The following is a 21,152-nucleotide window of genomic DNA, read 5'->3' on the forward strand; positions in this document are numbered from 1 at the left end:
CTTCGGGCAGAGTCCTCAGGTCCTGTGCTGTAGCCCTGGATATGCAGCTCTGTCACAGACACCCCTCCTGCACCACTGTGAGCTCCTAGAGGGCCGGAAGAGGAACTTCCTTTTTTCTCTCTCCCCCACCCCAGCCCCCGTGCCCAACTGGGTGCCTGGCCCAGACCAGGGGCTTGATAATGTTCCTTGAATGAATAGGGTCCTAGTCTTGGGTGCCATAAAAGACAAGATACCTTGTCTTTTAACCTCTTTATCTATATACATGGCTAAGTTCAATGCCTGGCCTGTACTTGGTGCTCAATAATGTCAGGAAAAATGATCTCATAATAACCATCCCTTTAAAAATGTTTTACTTTAGCTAAGGACTATTCCCAACCCTCTTTACTCATGACTTTTATCTGTCATTGACTATAGCATAGTACCCTGAATGCCTCCTATGCCCCCAAGCACTGGATTGGATGCTTGATTTATACATGTGAGTCAAAGAAACAAAGTCCTTGTCCTTTTGGAATTTCAGTCAAGCAGTGGAACAGTGTCTAGTACAAAGTGTTAACTGCTATTGTTATTACTGTTATCATCATCTTATTTTTTTCCCTGTAAACGTGAGACTTCTTTACCTCAATTTAGCAAAGAGATTTTTTTTTTTTTTTTTTTGTATTTTTCTGAAGCTGGAAACTGGGAGAGACAGTCAGACAGACTCCCGCATGTGCCCGACCGGGCTCCACCCAGCACGCCCACCAGGGGCTATGCTCTGCCCACCAGGGGGTGATGCTCTGCCCCTCCAGGGCGTCGCTCTGCCGTGACCAGAGCCACTCTAGCGCCTGGAGCAGAGGCCAAGGAGCCATCCCCAGCGCCCGGGCCATCTTTGCTCCAATGGAGCCTTGGCTGTGGGAGGGGAAGAGAGAGACAGAGAGGAAGGAGGGGGGGGTGGAGAAGCAAATGGGCGCTTCTCCTGTGTGCCCTGGCTGGGAATCGATCCGGGTCCCCCGCACGCCAGGCCGACGTTCTACCACTGAGCCAACTGGCCAGGGCCGCAAAGAGATTTTTTTTATGTGTTCTATCTCCTACCGCTATAGTACATTTATTTTCTTTTTCTTTTTTTAGTTTTTCTGTAAGTATCTTTCTTGCTTAGAAATCTAACTTTTGTTCTTTTTTTTTACGGGTCACTTGCTCTGTGTCTAAGGACTGTGCTGGGCACCAGCTACAGGACATGGTGGCTGCCCTCGAATCACATTGACAAAGCCAACCTTTCACTTAACCAACTTCTTTCTCTATTTCTTATCCAGGGACATGGACTTCATTTGGACAAGTTGTCTACTTTTCTGAATCTTTCAAATTGCTGCTTCAGAGTCACTGGAAGCAGCCGGTGTCTGCTGGAATAATCACTGAAGTCATCTTAAGTGGGTTAATCCTCAGTCAGGTCATCTGGAGTCAGGAGCCAGGAAGACAGAACAGGCTCCTGACCGGCCAAGTCACGGGGGGTTGGGTTATCCCTACAGGGTTACAGTCACCAAGCCCTCTAGCAGCCCACTTCTTCCTCAAACACGTTTCTTCTAACTCCTTGGCACTTGGGAATTCCCCTTCAAGGAATGGTTTTCAGGATCTAATACATCTCATGATACCCAGATATATTATGGTAGAGTTTGTTCACTGTACTACTTTACCATATAGTGCAGAAACTGAATAGGACATACATAATTTTATTGACAAAATAATTAAGATCTTCCAAAAGAAGCACATAGCTCTCAGCTTTATTGCTCACAGTGTTTTTCAGTATGGAAATTGGTTGGAGCAATTGCATTTGAATTTACCCACAAAACGGATAGTTCTAAATGTGCTTTTCATTTATTTTTATTATTTTAAGATTTTTAAAAAATATATTTATTGATTTTAGAGATAGGAATGGAGAGAGAGAACGAGAGAGAGAGAGGAACATTGATTTGTTGTTCTACTTCTTTATGCATTCATTGGTTGATCCTTTCATGTGCCTTGACCAGGGGTTGAACCTGCAACCTTGGAGTGCCAGGACAATGCTCTAACCAACTGAGCAACATGGCCAGGGCTTACATGTGTTTTTAAATAGTGCTAAGGTTTATTACAAATTTAACCTTTAAAGTAAAAATCTCTCATTGTCTTCATGTTACTTGGAATAATAGGAAATGACATCACTATTTTATTAAAAATGGAAAGATATTTGATAATCAAAATTGTTAGGTGCTTGTTATCTTGGCGTCATTGTGAGAATAATGTCACGTCTGTGTCAAATCACAGGTGGTAACTTCTTAGAGAAACTTGGGGTCTAGAAATAGACACCTTCTAGTCAATTACCTTCCTTGATAGAGGATAATATGTGGTAAAATTTAGGATTTTGGAGTGAAATAGACTTTGGGTCAAAGTTCACCTCATCATTGCAGCTGTGTGACCTTAATCAAATTACTTAACCTCTCTGAGCTTAGCTTTTTCCTCCTCTAAAATAGGGATCAGAAAACCCACCCTGAAGTGTGTTGTGAGGATTAGATGAGATAAATGGATGTAAAGTGCCTAGCATAATGTCAGCAGCACATTATGATAAATATGCAGTAATAGTTATAATTATATATTATTATAATCCAGACAAATCATTATTTCCTTTTTATTTTTTCTGGTTTTAATCACTCGGGAGAAAGAAATTCCCAGTAGCTAGATTGCCAGGAAATTGTTTTTCCTGACCAACTGAGTCTTCATCCTTCCCCCTTTCTCCTACCTCCCACCACCCCAGCTGCAGGTGTGACTGTGCCCTGTGCTCAGTTGGGGGAGGGGAAGAAGTCTAGTATGAAATATTTTATTTTTTTAATAGGACTTAATTTTTTTTCTGAAGTGAGAAGTGGGATGGCAGAGAGACAGACTCCCGCATGTGCCTGACCAGGATCCACCCGGCATGCCCACTAGGGGGCGATGCTCTGCCCATTTGGGGCCTTGCTCACAACTGGAGCCATCCTTAGCGCCCGGGCCAACTTTGCTCCAATGGAACCTTGGCTGTGGGAGGGGAAGAGAGAGATAGAGAGAAAGGAGAGGGGGAAGGGTGGAGAAGCAGATAGATGCTTCTCCTGTGTGCCCTGGCCAGGAATCGAACCCGGGACATTCACATGCCAGGCCGACGCTCTACCACTGAGCCAACCGGCCAGGGCCTAATAGGACTAATTTATAGAATTGCTTGAGAAATACGTATTGAAGAGGAAAACTACTCTTATTTCTTAGTAGACTTAGTAAGTGCATCATAACTTAAGGTTTTCCATCTAGTTCATTTGCTCTGTTAATACATATTGCCTCTCCTGCTCTTTGTTCTTCTCTCTCTGCTCCCAGCACACAAACATCTTAATTGCTCTAAGCACAGCCCTGGGCATAGAATTGAAGTCAGTTAATTCTTGCCAACTGGCTTAGAATCCAAGGACTCTGGCTTTCGCCCTGGCTGTGGCACCTGTTAGCTCTGTGACCTAGGGGAAGCTACTTACCTCTTTGAGCCACAGTTTTGTGTTCTGTGAAAGGGGCTGCTAATGTCTGTGACATAAAGAGTTCATTGATGGTGTGGACCAACTGAGGCAATGTATGCAAAAATAAAAGCAGTTTGAAAGCATTAATTGTTATTTGATGATAAAGAAATAGTCTTATTAATATTATCAAATCTCTGCAGCTTATTGATTGCCACAGTAGAAATTGTCATGTGCTACGTGATCTTAGACGAGTCATTCCACTCCTCTGAGCTGCGGTTGTCTCCCCTGTGACATGAGGAGCAGACTTGATTACTTGACTCTCCCGACATTGTATCATTTTATGCGTATGCTGAGCTTCCCTTGGAGACTGGAATAAAACATAGGCTTCGAAGTCTGACAGACAGGGGTCAATCCCCTGCTTCCTAGCATACTGTCTTTTTGTCTTTATGGACCCATAAAGGTCTGTCTCAGAGGGTGCAGGTATTTTTGAAAATTAACAGCCATTTAGCCGTAGGGTAACTTTTTCTGCAATAAAACATGAGCTGTGAGCAGAACTCTGCAGTGGTGGCAAATGGATTAGACCAAGATTCAGGTCTATAATTTCCAAACGCCAGTGGCCCATTTGATTTGCTTTTGCAGGCTGCATTTTTGTCATCTAAATAACAGTGCTCTGAAACCTGCCTGGGATGGTTTATTGGTCTTCCTGCCTCTGGTTCTGCTGCTCTCAACATGGGCTCAAGCGTTTCAGACAGGCCTGTGCAGCTGTGTCAATAGGCCTTTGAAGTCCACCTGTAGCAGCTGGCTGGTGAGAAGACCTTGTGATCATTTCCACCACCTTTGTCACAGGAAGTCAGGAAAGGCTTGTGGAAAGCTGGCATTGCCCGAGAGGTGAGAAGTAAAATGATGGGGTCCTTGATGAAAATGCAAGAGAAATGTACCCCAATTCATGGTCCAGTAAGACCTGGGATCGTTCCTCATGACTCTCTCCTCTGGTTGAAATCAATACAGTGGGCCGATTTGTCTTTAGTTGATCCAAAGCATGTGCCAAGAAGTGCTTCTGTGCGACTTGAGCCTAGTGGCTGTGTGTGGGCGATGCCGGTGGTTCTGCAGAACCTGGAAGGAGCTTCTGACTCATCAAAACACGAGTAAAGCCTGTTCAGGAGAACGCGAGCGCAGCTTGTTTGTTTAGTATTCTCTGTTTGGGGCATTGGTGTTCCTTTTTCTCAGCATTTACTGAGAGCTCCCTATGGGGCAGGTATTTTCAGGCGCTTTTTATCATCACTGTTCTCTGATGTGATGTTCACCACATGCCTGGGAGGTATGTTGTTTTCGTTCCAGGTTTGGAAATGAGGAAAGCCCTGGGAGGTTAAAACTGGCTGAGGGTACCGCAGCCAGCAGATAGCACAGCAGGGACCCCTCGCTGTCTGACGCTCAGGCTCACGTTCAGAACTCCTGCTCTGTGCTGCCTGCTGGTAGGGCTTGGTTTAGATAATGCGCTGGGTGACGAGGAATCAGGATCTTTGGTTGACTAGCAAGCCTCTGCACATCCTCTTGGTCACCGAGCCCTGTCAGTTTGTCCTTCCATGTCCCTTGTATTTCTTTTCATTCCTACCCTTGTTACAGTACACTTAGACCATTGCAGTAGCCTCCTTGCTCACACTGTCAATGGTCTTTGCTTTCATCTTTTCTGCTTGCCCTGTCAGATTTATCTTCCTTTAACACCGCTTTGGCCTAAAATGCTTAATTTAAAATGGACTCTGCTCACGCAATGAAGTGAATACTCAGGGCTTGACACCAAGACCCCGCCACTCCCTGCCCTTCCCTACACTGGCCATGATTGGCCTCGGAGCTGCTTTGCAGGCATAGCCATCCCTGCCCGCAGTCACCTGATGTTACCTTGGATTTCTCTCCTTGCTTTGCAGGAAGGATATCCCCGTGAGCATTTTGTGACACTTGCACAGTGCACTGCACATGTTACTTCACTGCAGGTATTTGTGCTAGTATTTCTCCCCTATTCCTGATATGAGGATGGGGCCTGAGTGCGTGTCTGTGTCCCCCCACTATGATCATTCTCATTAGCATACTACCGAGCACATAGAGGATGCTTCTTGATTGATGAGTGAACTAATAAACAGGGAAAATCAGATACAATAAATAAGTCCTATTGTTTACTCTGTGCCAGACAATGTTCTTTGCACTCTTGTAATAATCTCTTTAATCCTTGCAACCTCTCCAAGAGATAGGTGATATTTTTGTCCCCATGACAGAGATGAGGCAGGGCACAGTGAACAGAACTAACTTGTCAAAGAATTAGCGGTGGACCCAGGATTCAAATCCAAGCAGCCTGCCTCTAGAACCTAAGTTTTCACTGGCTGCCTCTATAAGACTCTTTTTACCTTTCTGTGGAGGGCTAATGGGTGGCCTCACATAAGAGCTACTTCATGGGCTTATAGATTTATCATCTGTGGCAGGTTCAGGAGAGCCTGAAAACAGTTAGGACCCGGTATTTCTTCTCTAAGCCAGAACACAAGGCTTTGCCCGCTTTGGCAACGTTCACTGGGCACATTGGCAAGCCAATATTGCCTGGAGGCAATATGTGGTATGTAAAATAAAGCAGCATTTCATGTCCTATGACATATAGGAACCGCTTCTTCTTTTTAAAGTGAGAAGAGGGGAGATAGAGACAGATTCCCACATATGCCCTGACTGGGATCCATCTGGCAGCCCCCGTCTGGAGCCAATGCTTGAATCAACCAAGCTATCCTCAGTATCTGAGGCTGCTGGTCGGACCAACTGAGCCACTGGCTGTAAGAGGGGAAGAGAGAGAGAAGGGAGAGAGGGAGGGGAAGAGAAGCTGGTCGCTTTTCATGTGGTCCTGACCAGGGATTAAACCGGGGACGTCCATACACCAGCCTGATGCTCTTTCCTCTGATCCAACTGGCCAGGGCCCAAACGTGGTAACGTCATTACACAGTAGTCAGACTATGGGCATGGGATGCCTTTAATATTCCACGTTAGGCAGGAGGCGATTACTCAGTTTTTAATCTTAATTGGCCTAGTGCACAAACCCTATGTTTATTACCCCCATCTTATAATTGATTTATATTTCCCTTAACTTTACAGCTCAATCTGCATCAGAGTGACTGCAAACCCATATTTATGTAATTTAGCAAACATTTGCATGTGTAGCAATTAGACTCACATGTTGTGTGATCAATGTCCTTTGCTAATGGCATAATTCTGCATGTAATCATCACATGGCATCCTTTTTCTTCTTCTTTTTCTGGTCTATATGGTTTGCTCCTGGTTGTGAACTACATATGAATTACCAGGTGAGGCGCCTGCAATCACAGAACCATAGACATTCTAGAGCTGGAGGAACTGCCTTCCTTGATTATAGGTCAAGAAACAAAGGCCTAGGAGAGCGAAGGGACTCACTGATGATCCAAATGGCTCTTTATTGAGTTTCTGAAAATGTGAAAGGATGCGTACACCTGCATAGAATATCTCCCAAACCATTCCAGTGTAGAAATTCCATGAATGATTCAAGCTGGTCTTGATGATTAGTACGGAACTGAGTCTGGACTCAAGATTTGGCTGGGTCTGAAAGAAATCAGGTTACGGGCAAAGAAGACTCTTAGGGTGTTCTCAAGTTGTAACCCTTAGCAACTGTTTACCAGCTTCGGGCTGCTTGTTGCTGGCAGAGGCGTCAGTATAAGGAAGACTGGTGAAACTTCCCTTCCTTCTGCCTCTTTTTGAAAAATTCTTTATTCCTCTATAAAACTAGGTTTCATGAGAGTGGAAGGCTCATGGAGGAATTAGGGATTAGCATAGAAAGAATCAGACTATAAAGAGCTGAATGGGAACCCAAAGACCTGCTCTACTTAATTCCTTTTGCAATGAAACCTGGAGGGCTTTATCTAATATCACAAGAATGGTTGTTGCACATCTGGGACTTGAGTCTGTGTCTTCACTCGCAGTCCAGGTTTTCCCCACTACAGTGCTCTGCTAATAAAGAGCCCGAGAGGACAAGGTGTGTTTTACTCCTCGCACTCTCTCCCTCCTCGGACCTGACATGGTGTCTGAGAGTATTAAACCAGGGGTGTAGTGATGCAGAGGCTCAGACCTTGATCTTGGCTAGCACGAACAAGCTAGGGAAGGCAATCCACCCACATGAAGAAGGTACCTGCTCCCCATTGTGGAGACTTTGAACTCAGAGAGGATTTAAGGGAAGGCAGTGGAACCCATCACAGTACTGGCCCACAGTAGGCACTCCACTGATATTTGCAGAATGAATGTGTGCACTGGCAACGGGACGAGGGTGGGGTGATGAGGTTAGACAGATGAGAACAGGCCAGCTGCTGTCACCTGCGGTTCCTTTGCTTGGAAAACAGGAAATTGTGCGAGACATGTCACAGTGGACTTTTTATCTCTTCACCTTCCCAGAAGGAAAGAACTGATCACTAACTTGAAAGCACTAAGAATCATCAGGGCTGGAAAATATAGTCCAGTAGAGTACTCAGTAAGAAGAGAAGAGTGTCCACTGGCCTTTGCAACATGTCCAGAACTGTTAACAGTGTTAGGGATGCCTGCTCTCCGAGCCCAGAGAGCCACGGCAGACCTCTGAAATGGCGCTGAACACCCTCTGTCAGATATGCCCTCTGTGTCTCCTGACACAGTGTCTATGTAATAGTAGGTGCTCAATAAATCTAATAGAAGAATGAATTAATGGATGGGCTGTACACAGTTGAATGTGCAACTGTCATCAAGTCAGTAGGGAGAGAACAAATAGAATGGTTCATGTCATATTAATATATTTTAATTGCCTATATAGATGGACCAGAGCAATAAGATGAAATTTACCTAGTGTAAATGTAACACACAGTCTACATTTAGTTTCAAAAAACTGATTTTCCAAAGAGTGGGTGATATTTGAAGGTGTACAGTCCCATATTTTAGAACAAACAGAAGGGGTTAGGTGTCAGTGGGTTATAAACTCAATGTGAAGTAAGATTGGGATGCAGCTGCTAAAGCCAGTTGGAATCCATAAGCAGAAGCCAGGTCCAGATCAATGCAGGTGACACTCCCTGTAGATTCTGAGCTCGCTCAGGTCACAACTGGAGCATGATGTTCATTTGGGGTTCTCTGAACAGCTATACCTTAACTTGGGCCCAGTGACTTAGCTTACAGTGTTTTACCAGGCATTCTCTTGTTACACTGCCCTAGTAAGATGGTTTATATACTGAAAAGGACAAGCCGACTTGCTTAAGATCACCTTGCTGGCGAGTGGCAGAGCCCAGCCTTCTCATCCCTTGTTCATATTATTGCTGCTGCCTCATGTTGCCTTTATGTGGATCAGAGCCCCCACTGTGCATCACCTAAAAGCAAGGCCAACATGACTCTTGTTAAGTGCTGTCAACAGTGGACACGCTCAGATGGGCACCTCACCATCAGGCAGCCTGACAGTGATGGCTTGGAAATCACTTTTCCTAACTCAGGAAGCCTTTGACAGGCCAGCTCCCACCCATAATAAGCACAAGGATATCCTGGTCTGTTTCAAAACTGACAACAGAAAAACATTGAACATCACTTCATCTCTGAGTGAGCCTAGGAAAGGACAAATCTCCATGCTCAGATCCTGTGGAAAGGAATTGTGAGCTGGGCTATAAAGGAGAATGAGGAAGGGGAAAAGAGCTAACATCTGTCAGGTGCCTAGGAAATGTCTGGCTCAAGACATTTTACATTTATTTGAGTTTCCTGTTCTTAACACAGCACCGGTCTCTACAGCCTCACTGCTCAACCTGGCTACCATTTGAGGACTCTACTCCCTGGCATTGAGTTGTCATAATAACCCTTCACATGCATGTGGCCTTTCCCAGTGATTATCTTATCCAATTCTCAAACAACAACAAAAAAGCCAGTGAATAAAGGAAAAAACTGTGTGACCTCACTTATATGTGGAATCTAAAAATGTTGAATCCACAGAAGTAGAGTGTAGAACGGTGATTGCCAGGGTCAGGGAGGTAGGGGAAGCAGGGAGATGTTGGTCAAAGGGTACAATGTTGCAATTATGTGGGATGAATATTTTTTATTTTATTTTTTTAGTGTGTGTGTGGGTGTGTGTGTGAGAGAGAGAGAGACAGAGAGAGAAAGGGACAGACAGACTGGAAGGGAGAGAGATGAGATGCATCAATTCTTCATTGAGGCATCTTAGTTGTTCATTGATTGCTTTCTCATATGTGCCTTAACTGAGGGGCTCCAGCAGAGTGAGTGATCCCTTGCTCAAGCCAGAAAGCTTGGGCTTTCAAGCCAGTGACCTTTGGGCTCAAGATTTGAATACGTTTCCATTTGTTGGCTCAAACCAGCAACCATCGGGTCATGTGTATGATCCCACGCTCAAGCCAGCAACCTTGGGGTTTTGAACCTGGGTCCTCAGCATCCCAGGCAGACACTCTATCCACTGTGCCACTGCTGGTCAGGCATGATGCCTATTTCTTAATAACACTGTATTGAGTGCTGGGAATATGCTAAGGAGAGTAGAATTCAGGTGTTCTCACCACAGAAAGGCAACTCTGTGAGAAGATGATATATTAATTAGCTTGACCAGTAATCATTCACTATGTGTATGTATCAAATCATAATTTTTATTAAAAACAAGACAACCAAAAAGAGATGGGTAGGGCAGAGATTTGTCCCTCATTTTGCAATGACATATAAGAATGCCCTATCCTTTTGTCCATTTATCCACTCATTCTTTCATTCATTCATTCATTTAATGACTTTTTATTAATCTACCTATATGCTAGGATATATATAATGCAGAGGGAAGCAAAAATGTCTGGGAAGCTTTTTTTAGAGAGAGATAAACTCATACAATAAAAGGAGGTATTATACATTACGTGTTTGCGCCTTCTGTAGGAAGCCCATGCTCTTAGATGGGGTGGTGGGATATCATTCCAGACAATGACCAGTAGGTGGCGCTTTGGGCGCCAGGCGGCTCAAGATCCCTTTTTATCCTTCCACGCCAAGTTTTAATTTTATATTCATTACTGTACTTAAAATCAAATTCTAATCATATCATTGAAAGGCAGTATTCAATTTGATTTTAATTCCATTTATTTGCCTTTAATTGTACCGTGTTCTTCTAAAAGTGGTCAAATTAAATCTAGTTGTATCAGGGCTTTCTGCGTAAGTGAAAGACATGCCTGGGAAATTCAGACTCCTAAATAAATTAGCAACTCCAGCGACTGGTGCTAGGTCCTGGATTCCTGTCTTAGGAAATGCATGTAAAAAGCTAATACTGTTTGGAAAAGATCTGGAAGATAACTCTGTAAGGTGTTAGCTATGATATCTCCCAGTGGTGGGAATGCAGATTTCTTTTTATACTTGTCTGTACTTTATTCATTTTTTTCTTTTACAATGAGCATGTATTAATTATATTGCTTGTTTTTAGTTTTTCACTGAAGTACAACTTAGAAATGGAAACGTATTCAAATCTTGAGCGAACAGCTTGGATTTCTATATTTATACACATGCATAATCCAGATTAAGATATACCTTACCAAACCCCCCAAAAAGTTCCCTTGTGTCCCTTCCAAGTAAGCCCCCCATCCTCCCCACACAGCCCCCTAGGAGCCACCATTCCATCACCATAGATTACTTTTGCCTAGTTTTGAACTTCATGTATATGGGATCACATAGGATATTCTCTTGTATCTAGACTCGTTCAATATTATTTAAGTTGACATGTATAAATACATATAGACTGACCAATCTGTTATGTGTAGCAGAAGTCTGTTCTTTTTCACTCATGTATGGTGTTCCATGATGAAGATATTGCAGGGTATATATTTTTATAATTAAAAAAATTACTAAAAATGATTAAATATAGATGTGGAACTGCTTCCTTGCTGGAGGCCCAGGGGGCATTTCAACTGCAAGATAATCTTCAGAGTACATGGCTTTAGACAGCCATGTAGGCGTGGCTGTGGGCACAGGAGCACAGGGTCTTTGAGAGAGCACAGAGGTTAGCTACGTGTTGGACATCGGTGGGGCTAGTTCTGGCTCTCCCCCTGGTGTGCCCTTGGGGCAAGTCCCTGAAGTCACTGAGCCTCCGTTTCCTTGTCTTTAAAATGTGTAGTGGTACCAGATTGAGAGGACAAAAACCTCAGAACATCCAGTGAAACTGAATTTTAGATAACGATGTGACAGAAACAAGCTGGGGAGGGGGCAGGAGAGAAGTCAGAGTGGGAAAAGGGGCTTTGATTTGCTGGCCATCCCCAGAACCATGGGTTCAGCACAACTTGAGAAGGGCTTTGTCCGAAGTGGGAACTTTCTCCCTATGGACAGAGTCTGTTTTGGAGGAGCCTGTATCTGGCTTTGTGATGCTCCCCATCCCCAAATCCAAGTGGAGGAGCCTTTACCTCTCCTTGCTACTGTTCTCAGCCTGAAACACACAGGGGTTCTTACCAGTCAAGCCCCCACCCTGGGGCTCCGACAGCTCTTCTTCCCCTGAAATAAGACCATATTAAACGGCGAAGTCAAGTCTAGATTTGTGTCACCTGTCCCTTACAAAGTGTGTGTGCATTTTAGGCTCTTAATTAATATAGTTGACCCTCAATTTTTGTGGATTCTGTATTTTGAGATTCACCTACTTGCTAAAATGTATTTGTGACCTTCAAACCAGTATTTGCTGGGCTTTCACGGCCACTCACGGACATGTGCAGAGTGGGAGACTGAGTTGCCTATCGTGCACGATCCCAGCTGAGGCGGAACAAGGCAGCTGCCTTGTCTCAGACTGTGCATAGCGTTCTTTTTGAGGTCTCCTTAGGGCCATTTTGTTTCTCTTTGCATTTGTATGTGTGTGTGTGTGTGTGATTTTGCTGTTTAAAGTGTCTCCCAAGCATTGTACTGAAAGTGCTGTCTAGTGTTTCTAAGCACAAGAAGGCTGTGGTGTTCCTTCCAGAGAAAATATGTGTATTTGAAGAGCATCATTCAGGTCTGAGTTATTGTGCTGTTGACTGTGAGTGAGTTCAGTGTTAAAGAATCAACAACATACAGCAGATTAAGTAAGGTGTCTTTACACAGAAACCCACATAAAACAAGTTCTGTATTGACTGATTGACAAAAATGTTGTGACCAGAGGCTTGCAGTGACCTAACCCTGTATTTCCCCAAGGAACCGTGGTTCAGTGTTCGCTGAGTCAGCGTTCATGGTGACTGTAAAGATGTAACTACTGGTAATAACACAAATCCACTAAATGTGGCCAAACTGTTTTCTAGAGAAGTACAACCAATGCGCACTGTTACAAGTAAGGGGCAGGAGTGCCTGTTTTATGTCACATCTGCCAGCATTAGATAGTATCATTTTTTTAAAAGTCTTTTCTAATTTGATAGGTGAAAAGAGTATCTAATTCTAATTTGTTTTTTTTTGTTTTTTTTTTTTTTTACTCTTGACGAGTTGTAAGAATTCTCTTAGTTTGTTAACATCCCTTTGTAACTGTTCATCACATTTTGGGACAAATTTCCTCGAGTCTTTGGTGTAAGGAAGCAAGGATGGACATGCTTCCAAATTACCCCGCTTGCAGGAAGCCAACACCAGGGTGGCTGCGTGTGGCAAGCGATTGTATCACGGGCTTTGCTTCAGGTCAGGGGAAACCACACCGACCGAGCCCCTGGCACATGTGAGCACGGGGCCAGGCTTCCCTGTGGGACACCAGCACTCTGCTCACAGAAGTTAGAGCAAAGCTTTCCAGTCAGACTGTCTCTGTTGGTAAAGAAACACCACCAACCAACCGGCTGGGTGATCTTGGGTCGGTTTCTTAACCCGTGCCTCAGTTTCCTCATTTGTAACAATGGAGATGACAATATAATACTTTCATTCATAAATTTGATGTGCCAATAAAATGAGTTAGTGTAGGAAGATCACTGAGAACAGAGCCAACACACAGTAACGGCTCCATATGTGTTTGCTGTTGTTACTAAGTACCGAGAACCACGGCGAGTACATAGTCCTTGTCCCGAGAAACATGCCGAGGAGACCAGATGTGCATCCATGAAATAATCCAAGCTCCTCGCCTGTTGGCAGGCACCGGTGAGCAGAAAGCACCGAGCGAGGAGGCGGGGGTTCCAGTTCTGTTTTTCCATTTGCTGATTTCCTGGGATTTCTCACTCCAACCCCCGCCCTCTGCCCTCACCTGTTACGCATACAGACAAACACCTGACTCTGCCAATGCATTCTCACATCTTTTACTTAATCTCCACAGCAGTCATGCAATGTCAATTAAAAAAAATTCTTTTTTATTGATTTGAGAGAAAGAAACAGTGATTTGTTCTTATTTATGCACTCATTGGTTGATTCTCGTATGGGCCCTGATGGGGGACCAAACCCAGAACCTTGGTGTATCAGGACACACTCTAGCCAACTGAGCTAAATGGCCAGGGCAACATCTGTCTTAATGTTCCCACTTTACCAGGTAACGAAGTTGCAGTTAGAGGCTGAGGTGACTAGTGGCAAGTGAGAGGGCGAAGTTCTGACTCCCAGCCCAGGGCTCTTCCTCCCACATTGCCACGGTCTCTGCTCTCCGGCTAGAAGATCAGTGACTGAAAGGAAGAGTTGTGGGTAGAGTTCCTGATTTACTTAGGAGGTGCGTCTTCATGGTTGGTTAAATCTACAAATCTATCTTCACACTATTACTTGATGCTTTACATCTTCTGAATGTCGCCTCTCTTTTAGTTTCTTCAGAATAAATAATGACATTTGCCTCCTGTTTCTGCACTGGCTTGTTTTCCGGCTGGAGGCTCTACGACTCACCTTCGTGCACAGGAAACACTTTGCTTTTCTCTTCCCTCCTCTCTGCTCCGCTCTGTCGTCTCTCCTGAGGCCCGAGTAAATGAGCCTTCTTCAGGAGTCACATCGTCCACTTGCCGCCGCCTGGGCCACCCGACTGCTGAACGTGCTGCATCCACTGGCCTCTCTTCCCTTGTAAAGTTCCATCCATCACCTACCCCTCTGATCCTGTGCGAATCAAGCTCATGGGGACTAACACATTCTCATGACCTAATCTGAACCCGTGGGCAAGGTCAGACATCACTTTGCTGCTCTGATGACCGTCTGGCTCAGTAATAAGTGAAAAGTGTGGTATTAAGGTGTAGACTTTCTGCTTTTCCTCCAAGTCATGGCTGTTCGGTGGTCATAGGCTCCCTGTCCTGAGCCCATAGAATCCGAAATAAACTTTGTTTGCTTATGTTGCTACCTTCCAAACAGCAGGTCTGTGAGAATGGCCTCCTTAGCCCGGCAGCTGTTACCTCAGCCTGTTCCAGGGCCTCGGCTTCTCAGGGAGAACAGGATTATATGTCTTCTTTATTTGTGCTGGTTTCTTCATTGTCTGGTTAATGTTCTTGCCCCATGGCTGGTGTCAGCTTTCTCTGCCTACCAATTTCTGGGCAAAAAATTGAGCCTTTGTGAGGATGGGTGGAGTGGGTGACCTGAACCCTTCTATAAAAAAAGGCCACGTTCAAAGCCTCAGCTACATCCGCGTGTTCCTTGACAGGTAACATCCTCCTTTGCAGCACCCTGCCCACTGCTGGACCCTGTGAGCAGCTGCCTGAGCCAGCTCGCGGATTTCTCTCCCACCACCAATGGAAACTGCCTCTCTGTCCTTAACTTGGCTCCTCTTCATGATCACTTCATGATTTGCTTTGCTCTTGGACTGGAATAGTTTCTTCCTAACATTCGTTTAAAAAATACGTGCCATTTGTTGTTCTGGCTGCTGGGGATGGAGCAGTAAACACTCCCAAGTCCCCGCCCTTATGGTGCTAACGTTCTAGAGCCTGTGTGCGTGCGTGCATGTGTGTGTATCGGCCCACCTGCCTGCCTGCCTGTCTGTGAGGCTGTTGAGATAGGTGTCCACAGGATGTCCCCCAGACAATGCTGGGTATGTCAGACACTAAGCCATGCCTTATCCATGTCATGCACGTTTCCTGTGACCTTTGGGATCTCAAAGGTCAGAATTCCCCACAGTGCTGAGAAACAGTGAGGTCAGGGGAGTTGGAAGGGAGGAGTGGAGGTGAGCCAGCTCTGGGGCCCAGCACCCACAGAAGTCAGGAAAGACGGTGTTTATAAAGGCTCTTCACTATGAGGGTGAGATCCTGCAGGCAGGCTCAGGCAACTGACAAGCTGCAGTTTATCTGTGGCACTGTCACTCTGGATTCTAACCAGTGCATGAGGTTAGCAGAGCAGTTAGTATTGCAGTTGCCATTTAAAGACAAAGGCAGCCCAGAGAGGTTAAGTAACTTGTGCAAGGCCACACAGCTGTTAAATGGCAAAGTTGGACTAGAACCATCTCTGATCACACATCTGGTACTGTCTCTACCAAACCAGGCTGCCTGCTGGTTGTCTAACAAACATGGGGCATGGCATGGTGCTTTGTCCCCTCCCCCAGCCACCACCCCCTTCAGAATTATTTGCTGATGAGACGTCATCTAATGAGCAGTGGGAATGGGAGACAACTAGAGGTCTTGGGAAGGAAGCAGTAGGAAGGGTGTCAGGTGGTATAGAGAAAGAAGAAAAGGCTGGGAGGAGCTCTCCGAAGGCTGACTGCCTCTTTTGAGACTACGTGGTTGGCTGGGCCAGGCCAGGCCTCAGTTTGAGCCTCTCCTTGCTTTTGATTAATCAAATTTTTTTTCTCTTAGTTTTTTAAGTACTCAGACTAAATCCAGAGTCCTCACAACTGTCCTATAGGTGCCACCTGAACTGGCTGCCCATTATCTTCTCTCCTGCCACACTGCGTCCCCTTCAGGCTTACTATATTGTGCTTCCCCCGCCCCATTTCTATAACATTCCAGCGAGCTTGGGCCTCGGGGCCTTTGCATGTGCTGTTACCTCTGCCTAGAATGCCTTTCCCCCAGGCACTGTGCAGTTCACCTCACAGGTCACCCCCTTAAAGAGGCCCTCTCTGCCACCTTATGCCTTGTCCTGCTTTATTGTCTTCATATCACTGCCTGGTATTATAGAATATGTGTTTCTATCTGTCTGTGGAGAGTTTGCCAGTTTGTTCATCGCTGTCTCCTTAGTGCCTTGCACAGTCACTGGTGTACGTTAGGTGCAAACTGAATATATTTGTTGAGTGAATTAATGCACCTTGAAGCTCTTAACTCTCTGTGGCTTATAGGTGTGCCACGTTCACAGGAGCAGTGATCCTGGCCTAGTTAACTGTGCCTGCAAGGCGTAAGGACTGGTACTTCCTTAGGCTCACTGGGCTCTAGGAGAGAGGAGGCCTGTTTGGCAAGAAGCAGCCTCATCACCAGAAGCCTCTGCCCAAATCTCTGTGTCCCAACCTGGGAAGCAGATTCCAGCAGGACAGGGGCAGGTCAGGGAGCACCGCAGTGGACCCATGGGCCAGAGCAGGTGAGGGTGGGCAGAGCTGGGAAAGGTCAGGACTGAGAAGAGCTGGAATCGGGATCAGAACCGCAGGGTCAGAGAGTAGGTCTGGGGTTTGAGGGTGGCCAGGAGGGCAAGCAGCTGTGAGGAGCCAACTAGAAGGCATATGTAGAATGATAATGGGGTGGCAGTCACATGGTTCCTTGTAGGCATTGGTACCTTAGGGCTTCCCAGCTGGCCCTGCCTGGGTCTGAAGGGTCCATTTCCTGGCAGGAACAATGGTAACAACAAGAATATTGAAATATGTAAAGGACCTTTATATCTGTCATCATATATATATATATATATATATATATATATATATATATATATATATATATCATGTTCAGTACATTCATTCAATCAGTCAACAAACCCTTATTAATAACCAGGAATTATGGTTGTTGCCTTAGTTATGTTCAGCATATCTGTATGTTTGCAGGAGTAACGCTCCTACTAAATCACCTAATTACTAAAATATATCAGTTGCTTTATCATCAGCGCTAAGACTAGTGCTTGTTGGATAGTAGATGCTCAATATTTTTGAATTGCTGAAAGAGGTTAATTAGTTTCTCCATTTCATAAACAAGAGAATAACCTAGAAAATCAGACTTGGAAGTCTGGTCCCGGGATGGTTTCATTCTTGAGGCTCTGGTTTAAGCCAGAGGTTCTAAGACTTAGGGGTTTCACAGACTGGGAAATTTCTAAACTAGAAATGCAAAAAAAAAAAAAAAAAAAAATTAGAGGGAAGAGGTCAAAAGTTGCTAGCTTTTCATTTTTCCAAGTAAGGAGATGGCAAAAGATGTTACCAATGACCCTGATTGCACAAAAGGACATTATTAATACTCCAGCTGGATGAAGGATGATCCCAGAATTTAAAAAAAATTGGGTACATTTTGGCTCTGTGGAAAAACTAAAGGTATAAGTCAGGGCTCAGACGGGCATTTGGTAGCCTCTGGCCTGGAAGAACAAGTCATTCAAGTTCTTGCCTCTTTCTTTATCTCGCGCTCTGTTTTTTCTATTCACTTCTCCCTTTCTTACCTGTTTCCTAGGGACACACAGAGGCACATTTCAGAGCTCTGAAGAGCAGCGTGCCATGTGCAAAAACTGGGTCTTAGGTGGAGGAGACAGGCCACGTCTCCTGTTCCAAGCACCAAATCCCTAACTCTGAAAAGAAAAGAAGGAGGGGCTGGGGGGGGGGGATGAAGAATTTCCCCCACCTCTCCTTTATTCTATTCTCAGTGTTCAGTTATGATTCCTATTAATCACATGTAATAACCCTCCCAATTATTAAATTACACAGATATGCATTCCCTTTGCCAAACAATAATTATTTACTAAAATGAATTAACATATAGAAAAGCTTCAGTTTTATGAAGGCTGAAACTTAGCATAATGAGTTTATCAGGCTTAAAAGAAGCCCAGGCAGGCTTTTCTTGGGTGAAATACATACACTGATTACAGCGAGTCTCATCCGTGCTGGCGTCGTGCCATTTGCTATTTCTTTAATAAACAGCTCGAGTTGTTTATCTGTTTTCAGTATAATTTAGCAAGGATTCCCCTTTGCAATTAACAGCCCTGCTAGGGGTGGGGGTGGCGAGGGGGAGGACATGTTTTTACTAGCCTCTTCCACCAGGTCCCCAAAGTTGCTCATTTGGGGCCTTGCTTGTTATTTAATAGGCCTGCCATCAGCAGGCCCGGTGTTGACAATATACTTGTCACTCGGAAAGGCATCTCTAGGACACCAGTTTTCGCAGGGAAGGGAGCCAGTCAAGGGGAAAATTATGCAAATTTAAACTCTCAGGAGCCCTTGCCACAGCCTGGCAAGAGGATAAAAGGTCTGCCTTCCATCTCTTTCTCTCCTGGGCAGCAGGCCCTCTTGCCACATGCCTTCCAGAGGAACCCCCAAGTTATTAAGCATCTTTAAAATGGCCTCTGGACACATGTTTGGGAAACAGAATGTATCAATAATTATGCCTGAAAACTTATTTTTTGTGGTACCACTAAGCTACTCAGTCTCCTAAATTATTTTAGCTAGTGATTTAGAAATTGTATCACCAAGGGACATTTGGATCATTCATTCATTCATTCATTCATTCATTCATTTGTTTATTCATTCAACAAACATATATTGTATAATGCAGTATTGGGAGCTCATGGAGATTACAGTTTACCTTGTTCATTCATTTAAAATACGTATTGAACATCTTCTATGCGTGAAGCAACGGGGTAACGGGGTACACACGGCAGAGAAGGTGCCTGCTGTCAGGAAGCTGCCTTCAGGATGGGTGGGTGAAGGAGTGTGGCAGCTGTGACCCCTGGTAGTCACCACCTGTGTAATTCCCAACTTCTAGGCGTGGGCTGGACCTAGTGACTCACTTCTGAGAAATAGAATATAGCCAAAGTGATGGGATGTCAGTTCTGGTAAGGTTATAAAAGTGTGTGACCTCTCTCTGTCTCTCCCCATCTCATTCTCCCCCGCTCCCCCTCTTGCTCACTCTGATGAAACAAACTGCCATGTTTGGAGAGGCTCTATGGAGAGATCTACGTGGCGAGGACCTGAGGGCGGCCTCTGACTCACAGCTCCTGAGAAACGGAGGCCTCAGACCAACCTGCCAGCAGCACATGAGTAAGCCAAGCAGCCAGTCCTTCCAGCTGAGCCGTGAGGGTGCTGCAATGCCGGCCAACACCCCGACCTCAGCCTGCGAGACTCAGAGCAGGAGGACCCGCCTAGCTGACTCTGGGTTTCTGTCCCACAGAAATGATGAGATAAGAAATGTTGCTTCTAAGCCACTGAGTTTTGGGATAACTTGTTAAGGATAATAATGGTGGGGAGGAGAGTGTAACCTAACAAACGAGGAAGGAGAGCTGCTGGTGATAAGGCAGCGTAGAGCACGCTCATGGGGGGCCTGTGAGGAGTGCAGGTGGCTGGCGAGAACTGGCGTCTGAGGGTGGGGCGGACCTGAATGGTCCTTGGTCCAGCGCTCGAGGTGAAGCTTCAGTGTACTCTGCATGTCCCTTCCCAGGGGCATTTCCGCCTTGGGTCAGATACTCCAGTGATGGGCAAGTCACGTCTTTGGGTATGAAAAGTGTTCACTGCTGGGCTGAAAGCTGTGTCCCTTTGGTTTCTCTCCCTGGTCCTGGTGCTTCCCTGTGAAGTCACATGCCTGCTCTGGCCTTTCCAGCCGCTGTCTCCTAGACAACCATCCAGACCTTCCCTGTTTGCCCTCTGATTCCCTGATGTGGCTTTTCTTTCCTTCCAGACTCCTGGCTTCGTCTGTTTTGATACTGCTTTTGTCCTTTATGATTTGATGTCCTTTCCAACTCCTCTTTTCTACCCCTGGGGTCTCTCCCCACAGTCTCTGCTTGCTCCTGTGGTCTTGGAGTCCCTGTAGCTTCAGTTAGAATTTCTGCAGCCCTGGAGTGGGTTGACCGACCCCAAGTGTGTGGTGACAGACCTCTCACTCACACGCACGCCCCCCTGTGAGCTGACAGTGGCTTATCTTCTGGCTAAACAAGCCTGGCTCCTTGGGCTCCACCTGCTCCCCAGCTCTCCCCCCCTCCCTCCTGCACCAGCCTCAATTATCACCTCCAGGACGACTCCCGAAGGATGGCTGCGTCTAGCTGGACGTTTTCCTCTGTCGATTCTCCAGTCTCTCGGGGTTAGCATGCCTTTCTTCCTGTCCTGCAGCAGCTGTCCCCTGAGCACCCGCCCTGGGGCTGTGCTCCCTCCAGCCAGCGTCCCCTCTCTTCCACTGACAGGCCAAGGCCTCCGTGACCCTCTGGAGTCCCAGGCGATGAACACAGGGACATCCTGGACTCCCTCTTCCGTCCACCTTCCACACCAAACCTGTCACCTCGTCTTCTGGTTTCTGATTCCCAGAACCTCTTTATTTATTTATTTTAATGACTAGAAAATCATAGATGTGATCGATTGGGATTGATAAGTGGTTTTTCTTTTTTTTTTCTGGCAGAATTTCTTTTTTTTCTTTTCCAATTACAGTTTGCATTCAATATTCTTTTGTATTAGTTTTAGGTGTACAGCGTAGTGGTTAGATGGTCCTGTACTCTATAGAGTGGGCCCCCCGCTATTTCAAGTACCCATCCCAGGGCCTCTTTCGCGGGCTCCTTCTGCCACCCCCGAGGTTCAGTCCTTCCCCGTCAGCCCAGCCCTGTACTGAGCTGACCCTGGGCCTCCAAAGAACTCGTTACACGGGGCCATGCTGGGCATTGAGGGGCAAAGCAGACCTGGTGTCTGTCCTC

The sequence above is a fragment of the Saccopteryx bilineata genome, chromosome 1 (genome assembly GCF_036850765.1).
Source record: "Saccopteryx bilineata isolate mSacBil1 chromosome 1, mSacBil1_pri_phased_curated, whole genome shotgun sequence".
Classification (NCBI taxonomy): Eukaryota; Metazoa; Chordata; class Mammalia; order Chiroptera; family Emballonuridae; genus Saccopteryx; species Saccopteryx bilineata.